This window comes from Chelonoidis abingdonii, chromosome 13 (genome assembly GCF_003597395.2).
Source record: "Chelonoidis abingdonii isolate Lonesome George chromosome 13, CheloAbing_2.0, whole genome shotgun sequence".
Taxonomy (NCBI): Eukaryota; Metazoa; Chordata; order Testudines; family Testudinidae; genus Chelonoidis; species Chelonoidis abingdonii.
The window spans coordinates 9,158,326-9,177,005 of NC_133781.1; the positions used below are offsets into that span (position 1 = coordinate 9,158,326).

Here is an 18,680-nt window from a genome sequence, read left to right on the forward strand (position 1 = left end):
TTGCCCCCCGCCCCGAGCGGTTTTCCCATCGGGCCAGCAGGGGCCCTGGCATCCGTCTGACCCGCGCTAGAGCGGGCCCAGCACAGCGCAGCACCCCGTTACCCCACTGGATTTGCTGCAAACACCCCCACCCCCGCCGGGCTCCCCCGCTGCAGAGGAACCGCAGGACCCGCCCGCCGCCGCCGCTGGGGCTGGACAAGGCCCCGCCAACGAAGCGCCCCGCCCCGCCCCCGGCGCTCAGGGGCGGGGGAGGTGGTCTGACGGCTGAAAGCCGGTTCCTAGCCCCGCCCCGTATATCAACCGCATCCGTAGCTCCGCCCCCACGCGGGCGGGTCTCGGCCGCCGCCTCGCTGCTCGCTGTGATGTGCGGCCCAAGCCCCGCCCCGCCCCGCCGGCCTGCCGTCACAGCGGAGGCCCCGCCCCTGCGGAGCCCGGATGAGGCAGGCTTCGGAGCCGGGGGACGCGGCGAGAGAGATGCAGCTGCCGTGACAGGGGATGCACCCGGGTGAGTCTGGGCCCCGGGCCCGGTGTCCGCTCCGGGGCGGTGCCGGCCTGAGTGCGGGGGCGGGGCGCTGGCTCGGGAGGAGGCGCGCGGGGCTCTTCGGCTCTGGGGATGAGTGTGTCAGTGGGGGGCTCCGGGAGCGCAGGGGCGGCGGCGGCGGCGGGCAGGCGGACGGAAGCCGGGAGGGGCGCTGGGGTGGGGGCTGCCGGGGAGCCGGGCTGGGAGGGAGACGCCCTGTGGCGCGGACGGAAGCCGGGAGGACCTGGGGGTGTGTCTGAGGGTCGAGGGGTTCTGCAGAGGAACACGGCGGCCGGGGCAAAGCGGCGCCTTAGAGGAGAGGAGCCGCGCGGGCAGAGCTGGCCAGGGGCGTACGGAGGCCGGGTGGCCCCATGGAAAGGTCCACGGTTTCCTGCTCACCGGATTGGATGTAAATTGACAACGGGGCAGGTCCCGCCCCCTATTGCCATTGGCCGGGGTCGAAGCCCTTACGGGCTGCCATTAGTGACGTTGTCGTCACTCACCGGCCGGGCCTGGGCAGCGATCCCTGAAGCCGGCACTGCGGGAGCCTCCCGCTGGAGCAGAGCGCAGCGGCCCTTGGCCCCCCGGGGCTGGTGGTACCGCGACTCGGGCCATCCTCGCCTGCCCGTGGGGGGTGCAGTGGCTGGCGGGGACCCGGGGGCTGGGGGATGTAGGGCGCAGTGACTGATGAGGTGTGTGGAAGTTGGGGGACGTGGGCGCCCATGGGTGGGTGCGATGCTTGGTGGGGGACACAAGCTGGGGGGTTGTAGGGCACAGGATCCCCGTAGGTCGGCGTCATGGCTGGTGAGGGTGTGGAGGTTGTGAGGTGTGGGGGCATGAGATTCCTGTGGGGGTTCAATTATTGATGGGGGGTGTGGAGGCTGGTGGCATGGGGTCCCTGTGGGGGTATATGAAGTTCAGGGTCTCCATGGGCTGACAGGAGCAGTGAATAAAATGAGGTGCAGGGTCCACATGGATGGTGCAACGGTTAGGAGGAGCAGGGAGATCATAGTCACTAGAATGTATATTCCTCTTTGCATGTGATTTCAATATTCTGGGTAGCGGATGTGATGCTGACTATGCCTGAGTGCTTAGTGTGGATAGACGTTGCATTCAGCATTGTGTCAGATAGTTGTAGGTAAAACATGGTCCTAGTAGATTTTCCCAATGGTTATCTTTTATGATGGTGAGTGTGATTTGTCTCTGTTGGCCAGTCATTATCATGTCCACTAAACCAATGAGTAAAAACCCACTTTCAGCATGATTACTTTTCTTGGTGAAGCAAACTTTAGAGTCAGGGAGGCAGTTGGGTAATGGGGTTGGATTGTCATTTTTTATATATACACACCTCTATCCCAATATGATGCTGTCCTCAGAAGCCAAAATATCTTACCGTGTTATAGATGAAATTGCATTATATTGAACTTGCTTTGATCCGCCGGAGTGCGCAGCTCTGCTCCCCTGGAGCGCTGCTTTACTGCGTTATATCCAAATTCATCTTATATCAAGTCGCCTTATGTCAGGGAAGAGGTGTATATATGTTGGTTGCCAAAACTAGTTCTCTTATTAAGAATGTCCTGGAATCCATCCTCGCTGCTGTGTTTGGAGAAAGGGAAAGGCCTGCAAAATGTTTGCTGTCAGATGGTTGCTAGGATACACAAATATGCTCATGATGTCAAATGCACTTAGTTCCAGTGAGTCATTAAAAATACTGTTTCTATTACTGCAAAGAAAACGGCAGGTTTGGGAGTTAGCTCAGTCCATTCTTGAGGAGAGAATTTATATAGGGAGGGGATGCCCTGAAAAGCATAAACTAAGTATCACAAATCTGTTGTTAGGTAGGTGAAGGCAGTTGGAACAGGCAACACCTTGCTGAAGCCCTAAGGAAGGATCCAACTTCACAGCTTCCTCCCACACACATACTGTGCCATATTCCAGCCACCATTCTTCTGCCTGAATAAGACTCTTGCAGTCTCTGTCTGTCACTGTTGTTCCTTAATCAGAGTTTGCTGGTGAGGCTGTGTCTTCCTCCTCCTCCCCCTCCACTCTGCTCGCCTGAGTATGCTGCCTCTGCAGTGCACATGAACTCTGCTAGTCAAGGAATCTTTGTGGTTTTATACGGATGAAGGTGATTTCTGTGCTCCTCTCTGGGCAGAATGTTTTATATGTTGTAGTATTCACTTGTTGTGGTTAGAGTTGTTTCTCAAGCGATCAGTTAATAATACAAATTGAGATCAGAAACTTTTCTTTAATTTAGGATAGCTTGTCCTTGTTCAATAAAAAAAAAAATAATACAAACTTCCCCTTTTGATTTGTGTAGCTATGTACTTACGTTGCACTCACATAACTAAAATAGACTTGTCCCCTAGGATGTTTCTGATCTGAACATTTTAACTATATTATTAATATGAACTATAGAATGGTCCAGCTTGGATAGAGTGAAAATTGTGCTTAACGTGTCCAGTTTATTTGATGGCAAGCGGAGTCCTGAGTAGTCTGGAAAATTAGTTTCTTGTTGCAGCTGAAAATCTTAATTGTTGCAAAAAGGGATAGCCTCGTGGGCAGCCTTGTGTACACAGTTACCATTGTGTTTTCTATCTCTTGTAAATATTAGCTGCGTAAAGATTGACAGATAGAAGTGTGGAGCAGGAGTTCAACAGCTCTTTAGCCCCAATAAAACTGTCACGTGTTTTTTGCTAGAAAACAATGAAGATCCCTGGATGTGTTTGCCATAACAAGCCATTCCCTCCAATTTCTCCAGGGGTGACTCTGGAAAAATTGTTCCCTGGATAACTTTCTGGGATTGACATCTTTCCCCATCTTTGACATCTGGGAGGTATCAGAGGAAGTTCTGCGTTGTCCACAGGGCACCAAGACTTAGCCATGACCCTTCTGACTGCATGCCAGATGATTATTTCCACAGTGGTATCAAAACACTGTTTTGCATTCATCTGACGAAGTGGGTATTCACCCATGAAAGCTCATGCTCCAATACGTCTGTTAGTCTATAAGGTGCCATAGGACTCATTGCTGCTAAAACACTATTTGTCATACATTTTAACTTTTTAAGGTAATGCTTGTTCAACTGGGATAACTATATACATGGTCCCAGGAAGAGGGCCTCTGAGTCATACCTGAAGAGTTTTTACCTTGGGAAGGGCAGATCTGGGGAGAGATCAGTCATAGAAATGAAATCATGGTTAGGTAACAAACATTCTCTTCTGAATCCTGAGCTGTCTCCCAGTCCAAGATATGTAGTTACCAGTTAAAAACAAAGTCAGGGAGAGAAATGAATAAGACAGAAGAAGGTTCTCTCTTCCCTAGAATTAATCTAATTATAATTAATCTAATGTTGGAATTACCACTTGGATCCCCTTCCTGCAGAAGGATGGTGCTCTGGAGGATAGGAGGTCGAGCCTGTAGTGCGTTAATAAAGAGTTTGATGACTGACCTGGTTGCCCCTTTACAGAGTTCTTCTGGTGACCATCAGTCTTTCTGCCCAGAAGGCTGCTGGAAAACATGCGGAGTAGGCGCTATCCCTTCTGAGACCAGTCTAGACCTGCATGTTTTGCTGATGCTGCACTCGATCCCCCTAGCTGGTCTTCTCACATCTAGCATGCCACAGTTTCATGGTTTTTTTCTGGTTGGTTAGATTTTGGGGAAAACTCAGAAAGAATGATCTCCTGGCATGTGTGGAAAGAAGAATTTTCATGGGTAGTGAATGAGTATGAAAGAACTACCTTTTGCTCTTGGGATGCCCAGTAAGGCTCTGGTCTTTTAATAGCAGATATTTTAGAGGCTCTTCTATCTGATGAGATTGCTACCAGGAGCTATATCGTCAAGGATCGGAAATACAGACACCTAGATGCCATTGTTTGAATGGATGGTGTGAGAGCTTGGTACTCTGGTGCAGATTCCAGGCCAAGCAGATAGGCCTGATTGTTGATTTGGACAGATATCCTTCCACCACCCAAGGGAACCCTAATACCCGCTACAGACTTGGATCAGCCTGTGTTCATGACACTGTTTAGTGCTGAGATGTGAGATGCAGTGAGGGGAGGTCTTGGCTGTTCTGTAAGAAATCCAGCAGAACTGGGATGTTTGGTTTCCTGGGTCTTGACACTAGTAAGAGTTTTGTCCATATCCTGTGAGGTTCAAGAGGATAGAGCATTTAGAGAGTATCTAGTATCAGAGGGGTAGTCGTGTTAGTCTGGATCTGTAAAAGCAGCAGAGAATCCTGTGGCACCTTATAGACTAACAGACGTTTTGGAGCGTGAGCTTTCGTGGGTGCGTCTGACGAAGTGGGTATTCACCCACGAAAGCAGGATTCTCTGCTGCTTTTAGAGAGTATCTGTTACAATGGAAGAATATCCCACTTGTTGCTACTCAATAGCCAATTGTCAGACTTGTGTAACCTGGTTTGGGATGCAAAAGCCGACTTGGGGACAGGAAGGGCACATAAGAGATGTGTCCATTTGTGAACCAGGGCATTTGTTCCCAGTGATGTCTGCTCTGGTGAACATGAGCTTAGTTTTTGCATTTTAACTGCATGAAGATGGGTCCACACGGGAGTAGTCTGACCCTTTGGATATCAACTGGAATACTTCTTTGTTCAGGAACCATTCTCAGATATCTGTCAGCTGATGGCTTTGCCAGACTGCTTCAGTGTTCAATGTCCCTTTTGTATGAGTTGCCCTGGTGGAGGCTAGATGACCTCCAATCAGAAGAGAATCTGTATCACTTTTTGTGTCCTCTTGCTAGTTTATGTATCCCATGGTCATCATGTGTGATTGAATCAGGATGTGCTCCTTCCTCAGCTGTCCTGGAAATCTTGACAGGACATCTGATCACTTTCATTTCTAAGGAGGAGATGCCCTGAACCCTCTAATCTTGACCATGATGAAGAAGGAGCTTGGCAGGTAGTTTTGTTTGGGGAGCAAAGCCTTGGGGTGTTGGACCTCCAAAGAAGAAGGGGCTCACTGCTGCCTCCAAGAAACTTAAAAAATTGAAATGTCAGTGATTAGGGAAGATGAGAGTCCTGGAGTCTGCTCTGCTTGCACCGCTGGAGGCAGAAAATCTGGGGTTTGGGTGGGGAAGGAGTATGGCCAAGCCCTGGAGCCCAACTGACAAGTCTGAACTGCCTCCAGTATTTGCCAGGAGAAAGGTGCAGCCCAACGTCTTGGACTAGTGGTCTCCAACTTTTTACACACAAGATCACTTTTTTGAATTTAAGTGTAACCCAGGACCTACCCTTCCCCAAGACCCCGCCCCACCCCACTCACACCATCCTCCCCTCTCTCTGTCACTCGCTCTCCCCAACCCTCACTTGCTTTCACTAGGCTGGGCAGGGGGTTTGGCTTCGGTAGGGGGTGCAGGCTCTGGGCTGGGAGCAAGGGGTTCGGAGTGTGGGAGGGGCTCTGGGCTGGTGCAGGAGGGGGTGTGGAGTGCAAGCTCTGGGCGGGAGTTTGAGTGCAGGAGGGAGCTCTGGGCTGGGGCAGAGTGTTGGGGTGCAGGAGGGGCTACGGGATGCTGGCTCAGTGAGGGGGTTAGGGCTGGGGCAGGGGGCATGGGGTGCAAGAGGGAGTATGGGGTGGCTCTTGAAGGGGGCTCAGGGCTGGGGCAGGGACTTGGGATGCAGGGGTTCAGGGTGCAGGAGGGGGTATGGGGTGCTGGCTCTGGGAGGGGACTCAGAGCTAGAGATTGGGGTATGGCCTCACGCCAGGTGGCACTTACCTTGGGCGGCTCCCAGGCAGTGGCACAGTGAGGCTAAGGGTATGTCTACACAGCCGACGTTAAAGCTCTGTCATGGCAGTGGTTTAACGTGGCTATGTAGTCACAGCTCCAGCGCTGGGAGAGAGCTCCCCCAGCACTGTAATAAAATCACCTCTGCGAGGGGAATAGCTACCAGCGCTATCTACACTGCCACTTTACAGTGCTGAAACTTGCATTGCTTGGGGGGTGTTTTTTCACACCTCTGAGTGAAGAAAGTTTCAGCGCTGTAAGTGTCAGTGTAGACAAGACCTAAGATAGGCTCTCTGCCTGCCCTGGCCCCACGTCGCTCCTGGAAGAGGCCAAAGCACCTCACGGGCACGTGGCTCCGTGCTCTGCCCCTCTCTGCAGACACTGCCCCTGCAGCTCCCATTGGCCGCATTCTCTGTTTCTGGCCAATGGGAACTGCGGGGGTGGTGCTTGCAGGAAGGAGCAGCCTGCGGAGACACCCTTCCGCCCAATTCCGGGCTGTTGGGGCATGCTTCTGGGAGTAGTGTGGGGCTGGGGTGGCAGGCAAGGAGTCTGCCTTAGCAATAGCCCTGCTAGACCGCCAGACTTTTAGCGGCCGGAGATCGCGATCAACTGGGAGAGTCTCCAGGATCGACCAGTCGATGGCGATCAACCAGTTGATGACCACTAGCTTGGACTGATGTCGAGACCAAGCTCCAAACTGGACTACTTTCTCTCCATCCTTGCAACAAGGGTTTGAGAGGCAGATGTCTTATTGTTTGGACAACCTGTGCTAAATGCCTGCAGCTGGAGAGTGCCTCATTGCTATGTCAATGGAAAGCAGTGTGTGGTATCAGTGAGATAGAAAGTGTGTCCTCAGCTTCTGCCAGCCAGAAATGGACTGTGTTATAAACCTGAATTCTGATCCCATTGAACAGCCCAATGCCTGCTGGACCAACTCATTTGAAGATGCTGGATTTAATCTGGTGAGCTGGAGTAGCCACTCTTACCTGTGTTTGTCTCTGTGTGCAGGGAACTGAATCTAGTTCTGATCTGATTGGACACAGGAAGTGTTGCTGGAATCACGGTTCACTGTTGATGTGCATATCCTCAAAATTTAGGTTTCGCACTTGGGTGCTTAAAGATAGGTTCCAAAACAAATGATCTGTGAAAATCAGCTCACTTTAATTTGGTGACAACATGTGGATTTTTAGGGGCCTAAGTTAAGGCACCCAAGTTTCAGAAAGGTTGGTTTTTAATAAATACAACAGGGTTGCATCATATAATTGATGGGGAGGGTTGATGCTGGAGTTTGGATGGTTTTCATTCTCCCTGTGGAAAAATCAGAGGAAACTTTGCAGCTCTGAGGATACCTTAACTCTGGAGCGCTGCCCTAACTTGCGTAACTTATGAAATGTGTGCTGCGCTCTTAATACCTGAGCATCATATGTGGCATCAACAGACACTGATTTTCATACATATAAATGAAAATGACACTTCCAGCAGAACCCAATTCACTGTGCAGCCTTTTCTCACGAACTGAGGTGACTGTGTGGGCTGAACATTATGCGCTATTAAATATATATTTGTAAAAGGCAGTTTCCCTTTATTACAGTCATTCCCTTGACATTGGTGTGTGACAGGAATAGGCACACTGATAACAGGTTCTTTATCAAAATGCAGTATTTGGGGATTTATTTTTTTTTAAACTGCCACACTTGTTTCCTGGCCTGTTAGCTGAATGGGAACCTCTCTAAAACGTAAAATTCATCCATTGAAAACAGCTGCTAATTTATGTGCACTCAGCATCTTTGCACCTGTTTAAAGGAGACAGATTTTCTTCTTACTCCCACTACATTTTACCTCTTGCCACCACCTTTTAAAATTGTATTTAGGAATCATTCTGCAGACATTCTTTACCTTAATTCTCTACCCCAGCATGTTAGTTCAGACATCTGATGGTTGGTAGTAGGGGAAGAAAGCTTTCGTTAGCTAGTGAGTTCATTGATTGGACAGAGACAGTTCTCTAAGGCCGCAGTCTGCAGTCTTTACTCAGGTAAAGGCCTGAGTGAGGCTTGCAGGATTTGGACTTACAATTGTGTAAGCCAAGGATTCTCAAACTTACTTAGTAGGCTGGAGCACATCTCAATGGAGGTCTCTTGGATGCCCTTCTTTCCATTCACAGTTGAGGGGACCACCTCTCCTCCCGTTCCTGCTCACTTAACATGCCTATGGCGGTTGCTTCCATAGTGAAGTGACATTAGAGAAGTGTTTAGTGTGTTTTTGGTGTCATTAGTGCGATAAGTATTTTGCCCAATTTTTGTTAAAATCAATTAGCTTGGTTATCCTGACTCATCTTGTCCTCTCTCTTGCCCATGGTTCTCTGCTGTCTGGTACCTTTCCCTGATGCTTGGTTCCCTTCTCCCCTGGGCATGCCACCCCTTGTTCCTATCTCCTATTGGTCCCTAGCAGCTGCAGTTTCACTGATCGCTACAGTTCCTGAAGGTGGCTCCTTCTCCTCATCCACCTATGTAGCAGTGGGCCCCAGGGGAGACAGCTAGGCTGGCTGATGTTCTCTCAGCGCTCTGCAGATTCCCAGGGTTCTCCTGCGCTGTGGCTGGGAGGGTACACAGTCAGGCACTAGTTCCAGTTGAGCTAGCATGCTAAAATAGAAGCGTTGATGCTATGGCCCAGGCAGCGGCGTGGGCTCGCCATCTGAGTTCGGAGCCGGGGGTTGCGTGGGCTCGTACTGGGGGTGGGATGAGGGAGGGGTAAGCCTGAGCCGCAACAGCCACACTGATACTTTTAGACAGACATGCATTGCAGAGCTAATGCGTGTCTGTCTAGCTGGGCAGGGAGGCATCATTCCAGCTGAAGGTTATAGAGACTCCAGGAGCCCACAGGCCAGAGTTTGAGAAACATCAGCATTAGCAGTAATTGTGAGCAAGTGCTGATTAGTGTCTGTTCAGCAAACTCTGCTGACAACAAAGCCAGTTGTAAGAAGCGGATTATTCATCATTCCTGCACGGGCTGCTGTCTCCCTAGGCATTTCTGCAGAAGTGCAGCAATATTTGAATAGTTGCTGTCTACAGTTTTCGTGTCAACTAGTTGATAGATCAGCCATCTTTTAAATAATTATGTTTTCTTTATTTTGTGGCTCTTCTGGTGGCTATCAAACCTACCTCTCAGCTTACCTGGTGTTTTGATTTGCTGCTTAGTGGTCCTAATGTGATGTATGGGTGTCACAAATTGCACCAGATATGCTAGTCAGGAACAACAGAGCAACACAGAAGGATTTCCTAGGGCTACAGCTTGACTTTCAAGCATCTCTTTCCCTTCTGAGATGTGTCTAGACAAGCTATCCTGACCTTCCCGTATACCCCAAGAGGGTCTGTTCCGTGGCGGTTAATGGGAATTTTCAATTCCAAATGAAATTGACAAGCTAATCAGGTCATGGGAGGTGGAGAGAACTGTGCTGGGAGTATGACAGCTAAACACAGAAAAGAGCTGATTAAACATGAAAATCTGCAGCTGGGAGTTACCAAATTGCTTGGGAAACTTGGCTGCATTTGGACTGGGGAACGGGTTGTGGGACACCGTAAAGGAGTCTTAGTCCAGGAGCAGCTTGCTGCCAGGGCTAGTGGTTTGTTGGATTGGGCTGTAAGAAATAGGCAGGAATTGTACTGGGGCAAAAGAGGGTCAAAAAGGGATTGTTGTTTTCAGTGGTTGGTGCATTGATGATTATACTGTGGTTATGCACACAGATGTTCTGAACTGATAGTACTAATTAACCACACCCCCATATCATTGGCTCAGTTGTAATTAGGCAGTATATTCCTGGAGCTAACACACATCAGGTCTGCCATGGTTTGAGCCTTGGCTATAACAAAGGCCTTTTCTTTGCTGCTAAAAAAGATGTGGTTTTTTACCTTGGGGTTTTACCATGCATGAGCTGTCCCAAGATAAAAACACAGGGAAGACAAGGTGCTTTAGTTTTCCCGTGAGGTAAACTTGATGAAGTCTGGCACAATATCTCCACCTGGGTTAATCTTGGTGAGTTTACCTCGTAGCTCGCTATGCCGATAGAGCTGTACTGGTATACTGCGCTGGCAAAGCACGCCTAGTCATAACCAATCACTGTAGCCGACATAGCTTATTCTACCATGCCTGAGTGAAATAAGCTATTCAGGACTGGCCAAAGGACACCGCTGAACAATATACCAGCAGAAATACGTAGTGTAGACCTGGCATCGGTGTAGTTTTAACAAGGCCTGTGTGTATCATGTAGACCAGTGACATATACCGTACCAGAGGTTCTGGGAGGGCAATGCATAAACTTCCCCTATTTTCATTCCCCAGCATTACTAAGCACCATTGGTTGTGTATTTGGAGTCTTCTGTCTGCTTAGTGTTGGAAACCATGCCAGCTCAATCTAATCTCTGTAACTCCACAGTAAACAGTTTGATATTGGCTGCATGGCAAACTGTGTTCTCATCTCTCCAGTCATTTTGCAGCATCCCTTTCCCAAGCTCCAAGTGCCAGATTACATGCCCAGTCGGGAAGTGGAAACAAACCACTTCTTATTAGGGAAGCAAAGGGAGAGCAGCGTTGTTACCACAACTGGAGCCCTGGGTTGGCTCAACAGATCGACACTAACCCCCTTGACTTCTTCAGAGACAGTTTTCCAGAGAGATGGACAGAAACTAGCAGGGAGGAGCGTATCTTTTTATAGCCTCTGTCTCTGTGCTGGGACGTGTGCTCCCCCAAACCCCAGCCTGGCTGTTTGAATGGGTCTGGCCCTCAAGGATTCTAGGGATGTGGATCTAGTTTGTTCTCAAAGGTTTATACTTTTGTGGAGCATTTGTTTCCTATCCCTGCAGGTTTGATTCCTGAGTGAGCCTTTTGTCTTTCTCTTTGAAGGTGCTTTGGCATGTGCCATTTGGGAGCTGGCAGAGGTAGATTCTGTGCCGTGCTTCACTTAGCTTGAGATTCTGTTATTGTGAAACGTGAATGCCTGGAAAGGATGAATCGTTAAGTCTCTTATCACACATCAAGCTACAATTGCTAGTGGAGCATGCCTTGGCAATTGTACCTTGATGTGTGATAAAAGACTTCTTGCATCAGCTTGCTCCTAGCTAGTTTCAGATACGTAATGTCTGGGCTTATATTCTTGTGCTGCCAGTGCACCAAGTTCCGTGTGCCACAACTAGATACCAGATTTTACAGTTGTTTAGTTTGTCACAGACTGTCACCTCCCTCACTGGGAGGCTCCAGGGAGATGCATCAGACTGGGAGACCATGGCTTCCACTGTGCTTCATTTGGATAGCTTAAAGGCTTTTATATTGTGATCTTTTCCAGGCTGGATTTAGTTAGGTTCTGCAGACTTCCTGGCCCAAACTTAAAGAGCAGGATTGGTTAGCATTGGTGGAGAAAGAGCCATTATGTTTATGCAGCAGCTTTGGGACAGTGGTGTCCTTTCTGTTCGAGCCCAGATGCTGCTGTTGTAAGAGGCATAAGATATCTATTGAGGTTCACCAGAGAATATTAAGTGCAAAAATAGTATTTCAGTAAAGGATATAAGTGCACTTACTAAAAAGCGACAGTGGAAATGGGCAGCCTTCCAATCTGTGTATGAAAATGCTTCCAGCTCCCATTTCAAGACACACAAAGCAATAATAAATCGACCAAAGAAATGTAATCTGTGTCTCAAACAGTTTAATAACTAACTAACAAAAAAAAAAATCAACGTGGATGTGTTAGCTCTTTCTAGTATTCACTTCCTGGTCATGTCCTGAGAACTATGATAGGGAAGCAATCAAGAATCCAACAGGCTAAAATTAGTTATTGCACAGGCTATCGTTGGTATTCCTGCCTGTGGCCACAGCAGGTACTGCTAGTACAAGAAAGTAAAGAACGGGAAGGATGAGAGCCCTTTTTACCAGTGTCTGTGGAAGCGGCAGATGGCCTGATTCATGACTCAGAAAGCACTAGCTTTCTGAACTGGAGAGCATCTTTAGTGCAGGAAGGGAATGACTCTCTAGCAACATCCTGGATCTCTTAAGTTTCAGGAGGGATCAGGAATCTGGCAGCCAGAATGGGTGGTGATGTGGTGTTTGTTTATCCCAAAGGCCCTTTGCTTCTTGCCATGTGTCATCTTGGTCAAATATGCATCTGATCCTTCAGGGTATCAGCTGGCAATAGGGACACCTTAAAGAGCGGAGGAACAAGCCAAGCGTCCTTTGACAGATTTTAGAGAAGGGAAGTCTGTTGTCGCCCTGGATGATAGCGTCGGTTAACTAGTCAGGCTGCTCTCCAGGATGTCTAGGGAGACCTGGATAACAGAAGGCCATGTCTCTTAGGCTATGATGGCAGAGCTTAGCCATGCCCACTATTTACCTGTGGGATTCAGGTGGGTTTGTACTTGGCACGGCTAAGCCATGCCTCCTGTGTGTGACTGCAGCTACGCTGCTATTTATGGTTGCACAGGCTCAGTGAGTACTACTGGGAGTATGTATACGCAAGCTGGAAATCACATCCTTAGTGCACAGTGAGATGTGGCCTTGCTTTGCCTCTCCTCTGTGTTTCATTTTCTGGCTTTTGGAATAATTTGGTGGATAGAAGTGGTGGGTGGGAAGGAAGCCAGTGAGATTCTAGTATGGAGGTAGCCTAGGAGAAGTTATTTAACACGTACTGAAATGACCTGTTTCATGGGTATTAAATACACTGGTTGGTTTTATTTTCCACAGGAAATGATAATCTGGCTTTAGATGGGAGGATGAGGAGTGGTTCAAATCAGGGACGCTACAGGAATGACAGATGTTGCATGCATCCGCACCTTGGCTGAGTCATGCCTGCATCTGACAGATACTTGGGGGGTCTGCCTTTCTCACAGACTGTGGCCACATTTGTATAGCGTATCTTGCCAGGGAAGCATCACTTACTTGAATTGACATGTGAGGGTGGATTCTGTGCTCCCAGAAAGTTGGCATTGCATTCTAAACCCCGTGTTGTGTTCCATGCTCAGTGATATTTCAAGTTGATATTCAGTCCGAGCATCACTGAGTCACACGATAGAGGGCTAGGGAAGAGTTTTAAAGGTACTCTATTATGCAGCGAGCTGTGCGGTTCTGTTGGCTTAGTTGAAGAGCATCTTCACAGGGATTCATTTTATTAGTGCTGTCACACACTGACCATTAGGAGACAGTATTCCCAGGCTCTTTCCAGCACCAAACCTGTTCACTCAAGCTGTGCAGTGGGTTCACCGTTTGACTCTGAAATATTGTAAGTTTTATGTCCTATTATTAAACCTCTCAGAGGCAGAGGGCCAATTGGTCCCATGCAAAGAGAAGTGTCTTCAGATAACTTCTACACATAGACCGTGAGCTGGTAGGTTTTAAGATGGTCACAACTGTTAAAACTAGCACAGTTGTCTCAGTCTGAGATTCCCTCCTACTGACTGTTCAGTCCTGTTCACTTGTTAAATAAGGGCTTGGACGGAACTAGCACATTTTCAAAATGGTTCTTGATTTAGAAATATTTTCAGTTGTGGAGTTTTGGCCAGTTGTTTGGGTTCTCCCAGGGGCAGCCAATGAATGCTGAGCTGTGGTGCTGGTCTGTGTATTCATACAGTGAATCCTGCTTTGATGTCCCAGCTCCAAATTATCCTCTGTGGGGAAAAGCCCGGGAGAAGCCAGTGCATTGTCTCAGCTGTACTCTGAAAACCTCAGTGTTATGTGCTATAAAGGCTTGATATTGCAAATGCTCCATGTGCAAAACTCCTGTTGAAGTCCATGAGTAAGGGCTTGCTATAGTGGGCTCTGAACTCCCCTATGGAACTGCTAAGGCCAGGAATTAACCATAGATAGAGCAGAGCACTGATTGTTAGCTTAAGTTATCATGATTGTACTGGCATATATATGCCTTACAACAAACTAGCCTCTTATTATTATTTATGTGTATAATGGTAGTGCCTATAAGACACTGTACAAATACATAGTAAGATCGTCCCTGCTTTGAAAAGCGTATACTCTAAATAGACAAGAAAAAGGGTGGGAGAGGCAAAGGCACTGGTCCAAGGTCACACGGCAGCAGATCAGTGACAGAGCTAGGACTAGAAACATGGTTTTCTACCTTTCAATCTCTGCGGAACTATCCTGCTATTTGTAGGTGGTAGTTTTTTTGTTTTTGTTTAAAACCATCTAACAGTTAAATGTCAAATGAAGGAAGGCACAAATTATGCCTAACTTATGAAAATAGATTCTCTGTTCAAATGTAGAGTCAATAAAAGCCATCTACAAGCCAGCCCCAGGAGTTATAAATTGTAGTTAGGTTTCTGTAGGGGCTGAACCAGATCTACCTCGTTGGGATATAAGTGAAGTTCCCCGAGCTTTTCAGCTTCTTTTCGTGCCATCTGGAATTGGAAAAATGGATAATTAACAAATGACAGTTCTTAAGCATTTCAAAAGCCTTATAAGCACCCCTAAAAATGCAGAGCTTTTTAAAACTTTTCCTATCACTCTGTGACCTCCCAAATGTCAGCAAGCTGTTGAGATGGTGGTGTGCCAACCACAGCAGCCTCTGAAACAAACAATAATCATTGTAATACTTGGCAGTGGTGAGCAGTTCACTTCTGGGTGAAATTCAGGAATGAAACCAAGAAAGAGCTCTTCAGTGGGCTCAGAATAGCCTTCCTACCACTGAGCCCCAATACAGCCTGGGACGAAGAACACCCTGTATCAGACCTTCCGCCAAACATCATGGGTCTAGGTTCGTTTCTTCTCTGAGCCTTCCCACCCAAGGGTCCTGCATGGGATTATAGGCTGAGTCAGCCTCCTATCATGCCTTGAAGCAAGTTTATTCCAGATACTGTGGTCTCTCTAGATAGTAAGGTAGCTTGACCATGTGCTGCTTATGCCTCTGAAGGCTGGGATATCCTGGGGCAGGGGAAAGAGGGTGTGTGTGTGTAAATACAAGTTATACAGTAAAATGGTGAAGCCTTTTCGTGAGAAGAAAGAATCCACCCTACCTCCACCCAAAGCACAATCTACAAAGCCATAAAAGCTTCAAGGTCTCTGCTAGCCTCTCTCATGTTCCATTCCCGACCCCTGCAATTGGCAGGGATGACTTGGGTGTTTGTTCGCAAGGGTGTAGCTCATTTGAATGGGCAGGGAGTCATCTTTGGATGGAGGTACTTCTATAAGATGATGTAAGATGCCTAATCCAAGTTCTCCGCCATTTCCAAACTGGAATCTCCTGGCATGTCACTTGCTGGCTGTTTAGTAGATTAACTACTTTGGAGCTGCAGAGAGACTGAGTGTTGTGCATCCTGTATCTGGGAGGGAAAGTGTTTGCTCTCGATCTCAAGGATGTCATGTGTGCCAAGCTGCAGTGATGGGTTCCCTAGAGGTACAGGTCAGAACATATGCTCGGTTCTGTTAACAAACATGGTTCACGGGTGAGGTTTTGAGCAGAGCTGGACTGAATTCACATAGGTTGCACTTATGTGGCCTTAATGACGTTGAGTCAAGGGGACTGTGGGTGTATAAGCGAGGCCATTGCATGGAAGCTTAACTTTTGTACCTTCACAATGATAAATTGCCTTGGTAAGAAGTATAACAGGTATAACCAGTGCAAGGAAATGTACTGTAGGACTGGGACATATTCCCTTACATTTATTTTCATAGATTTAAAAATAGCTGTGAAAATAAATTCACAGCCAGTGTTTTCTGCTGAGAACTCCTGTGTTGCTACGGCCTAGGAACAGGCTGCTGCTCCAGAGCTGTCTAGTACTCATGAAGTGTGTTCACGCTGCTCTGCCTAGCCAAAGGCAACCGCAGCTCCCCTCTCCCCGCCAAAATAAATGAATATTCAAGTAGCGCTGTCCTGTGAAAATTAACAGGCAAAAATCTGCTACTGCTGCTATGGTGCTGATACAAATTCTAGCAAAGCTCCATGGGATCCACATGTAAGCTCATCCTCAGTCCGCTGAAATGTGGACAACAAACTGCTACTTAGACCAGAAGATCTTTGGCCGTTGGACCGTATTTTTGGTCTGTTTCGGTCCGGCACCTAGCACTGGGGCCCTGGTCCATGACAAGGGCTCCTGAGTGCAGCTGCAAAGCAGATAAATAGTGATACACTCATGGTTGTAAAACAAGGTGCATTTGAAGTGACTCTAGGGGCAGAGGGAGAGGGGTTTTTGAGGTGCTTAATGCCCTTTGAATGAATTTGGTCTCTTGACCTGAATTGTAGCAGCTGTAGGCTGAGCTGGAGAGATACAGTGGCAGCTTTCCTCTGTATTATTTATGGATTAAGTGCAGCTGTCTTAAGGTGCTCATGGCTTTTTTCCCCTTTATTGAATGCAGTGTAGTTGTGTTGTTCCACATTTACTGAGCGTGGCCAGGCCTCTAAAATGTGGGTCACAGAGATGGAGGAGATGTCAATTTGGCGAATCTAGGCCTGGAGGGATGGAAATGGGCATTGATGCTTGTTAGAGCCCCAAATGACAAGCTGAGTATGGCTGATTGAGCTGACAGGAGCAGCGTGCTATGAGGATTGTTTAAAGCAGGGGTACTCGCAACAGTTTTTTTCGGTGGCCTCAGAGTGGGGCCACCATCAGTTGCTGGTGGCCGCTCCAAAAATTTTTCCTAAAATACTTAATTAACTTTAGGAAAAACATATAAATATCCACATAGACACATTTAAATCATTGTAATTTATTGATGTAGGATTTTTTTTTCCAGACTCAATAATGAAAATTAATGTATAATTGTCTCTATTCTTTACTGGACCTAAACAGAATAGAAACACAAATAAGGTGCTTTGTACATTCTTGTCTTTTGCATTTTTTTTGGTTGTTTTTTTTTTTTTTTCCTTTCAAGATGTGCTGATTACTAAGTCTGCTGTGGAAAGTGATACTAACAAACCTACAAATATCACTTTTCACAACAGACTTACTCAGCCCCGGCAAACCCTGCATGGGGAGGTGAATATGGAACCAGTGGGGGCATGGGGCCCTGGAGCGGGGGGTGACCTTGGGGCCAGAGTCCACCATCGTATGGCCAGGGAACAGAGCCTTAAGGTCCGTGGCTGGAGCCTGCCACCCACCACCCCAGAGCTGAAGCCTGACCCCACCAGCCCTGGGAAGGTGGGGAACCCGCTGCCTGCCTGCTCCTCCAGCTTTTGTCTCTCCAGAGGTAGGCAGGGCCCAACCACTACTAGTGGCCCTGGGGGTGGGGGCCGCTGCTTTAACCCCCCCGCACCTCCTATCACCACCCAGGAGGCTGTGGCTCAAGAAAAGTCCCTGGTGGCTGCATGCAGCCATGGTGGCTGCATTTGAGAAACACTGGTTTAAAATGTCTGTCCTGAAAGTGAGGGAGAAGCCAGCCCATTCCTACCCTCCTTCATGGGATTTAACAATGACATCTGAGTCACAGGGCTTGAGTAATGGGTCAGATGCTAGTATAAAAGATGGGGCTTTCCTCAGAGGGAGTTCAGAGACAGCATCTTGGTAAGAAGCCCAGTGCAGCATGCTTGTTAAGAGTTGGGGAACAATTTCCATTGGGGCCTGCTGGTGGGTTCTTCCACTACATCTTTCACATCAGCTGAGCAAGAGGGATCTGATAAGTGTGGTGCCCAAGCCTCCCCCCACTGTGAAACAAACGTCCCTCTGTTACTCATCGCCTTTCCCAGCAGCAGAATAAAAATTACAAGATGTGTCACTTTCGCTGCTTCTGCTCTTAGCTGAACAACTGTGAAACTGACCAGAATCTAGCCACTAAGGCCTGGTCAATGTTTAAAATTTATGTCCTCCTAGTTGTGTGTCTTGGGTGTGAAAAATTCACAACCTTGGGGCAGACAGTTAAGCTGACCTCAGCCCCAGTGTAGACACCACTAGGTTGATGGAAGAATTCTTCTGTCGACGTAGCTATCCCCTTTCGAGGGAGTGGATTTACTACGTGATGGAAAAATCCCTTCTGTCGCTGTAGTGTCTGCATTACAAATGCTACAGTGACACAGCTCGTAATGTAGACATACCCAGAGCTGCTCAGAGCAGTACTCATCCTCCTTGTTGTAGTCAAGAGGGACAGAGATGGATTGTCTATGTCTTTGTGCTCTTGAGCAGCTCTGTAGTACAAGGTGCACAGATCTGACAGTAACTAGTGCCATGTAATAAAGAGGTAGATGCTGCTGCTCAGAACCAGACTTCAGTGAAACTGAAGAGTCTGGTAAATTTCCCTGTGCTATTGCCAGATAGTTTCCATTAAGAAGTGCATTTTTCATGCCCTGCTGAGTCAATTTCCAGCATAACCTTAGAGAGCTAACTTTCCTCCACCAGTACAGCCTGATCCAAATGCCCTGGCAAGTGGAGCTTTGCCCTCTGAATGTCTTTAGACTAAAACCATTGTTCCAGGATGGGCAGTTTAATCATAGGACAGACTC

General features: G+C 47.9%; 1 protein-coding gene across 5 annotated transcripts in view; it reads left to right on the plus strand.

Annotated features, from left to right (window-relative positions):
- The first annotated feature begins 393 nt into the window (after positions 1 to 393).
- NDEL1 (nudE neurodevelopment protein 1 like 1) overlaps positions 394 to 18,680 on the plus strand; it is a 43,703-nt gene continuing 25,416 nt past the window's right edge. For 3 of the 5 annotated variants that reach the window (XM_032801678.2, XM_032801674.2, XM_075071731.1), the window contains exon 1: positions 421 to 505. The gene's annotated coding sequence lies outside the window, so the exon portion shown is untranslated. Of the gene's footprint in view, positions 506 to 1,049; positions 1,213 to 18,680 lie in introns of those variants that run through there. The other 2 variants (XM_032801677.2, XM_032801676.2) reach the window with 2 other exon arrangements.